Below are 1,031 nucleotides of genomic sequence, written 5' to 3'. Positions count from 1 at the left end.
AAATAAATAAATCTGGATTTATACCTCAAAAGTTGTACTATGCTAACTTCCAAATCAATGAAAGACTTAAATGGAAAAGGATAAAACCATAAAAATAAGCCATGGGAAAATTATTTTAAGTTATCTTGTTTAGGGGAAAGCCATTCAAAGTATGACATTCTATACAGAAACCATAAAACAGGCCAACAAAAATCAGCTATGTTAAAAAAAAATACATAGAAAGGTTGAGTGGCTACTCCTACCAAAAGCAAAGTGAAAAGATGGACACAAAATACTTTAGCCAGGTGTAGTGGCCCCCGTCTATAATGCCAGCACTTTGGAAGGCTAAGGCAGGGGGACTGCTTGAAGCCAGAAATTTGAGGTTTCAGTGAGCTATGACTGTGCCACTACACTCCAGCCTGGGTGACAGAGTGAGACTCTGTCTCAAAAAAAAGAAGAAGACAAGAGTATTTGCAAATCCTACCACCAACACAGAACTAATTTACCTATTATAGAATATTCTTTACATCTTGGCCACCTCTTGGTAAAATTTCATAATGAGTATTTCCTACTGTGCACAGTGTGAGAGTGTATAACCTGCCCCCCAGGTGAGGGGCTCTTCTACAAATGGAACTTTGCCCCGGAAGGGAGAACAATGTAACCTAAATATCGTACACTCATATTAATTTGAATAAAGTTAAATAAAAGGAAATAATGAATATTTTATAAATAAAGGTACAATTTAGCTACAGTTTCCCATTTTCCTTATGTCTGATGACTTTCGGTGTGACTTTAGGGGACACCCTGTATGAAGAGTTACCAATTCATAAGATACGCAACACCCTGGTTTCAAATAAAGCCTGCAAAGGAACTGACAGACAATTCACACCAAAAGAAATCCGAGGTAGTTGTGAAACTGTGTTACACCCCTTACTAAAATAGAAATTCAACTTAAAACTACACTGTGATAAGTTTCTCTTATTCTACTCAAAATATTTGAATACTCTCTTGATATAACTGTGGGAAACACATTCTATTTGTTTTTTTTTTTT

This window comes from Otolemur garnettii, unplaced genomic scaffold (genome assembly GCF_000181295.1).
Source record: "Otolemur garnettii isolate 467f Iridium unplaced genomic scaffold, OtoGar3 scaffold00095, whole genome shotgun sequence".
NCBI lineage: Eukaryota > Metazoa > Chordata > Mammalia > Primates > Galagidae > Otolemur > Otolemur garnettii.
This window is presented reverse-complemented; position numbering follows the sequence as displayed.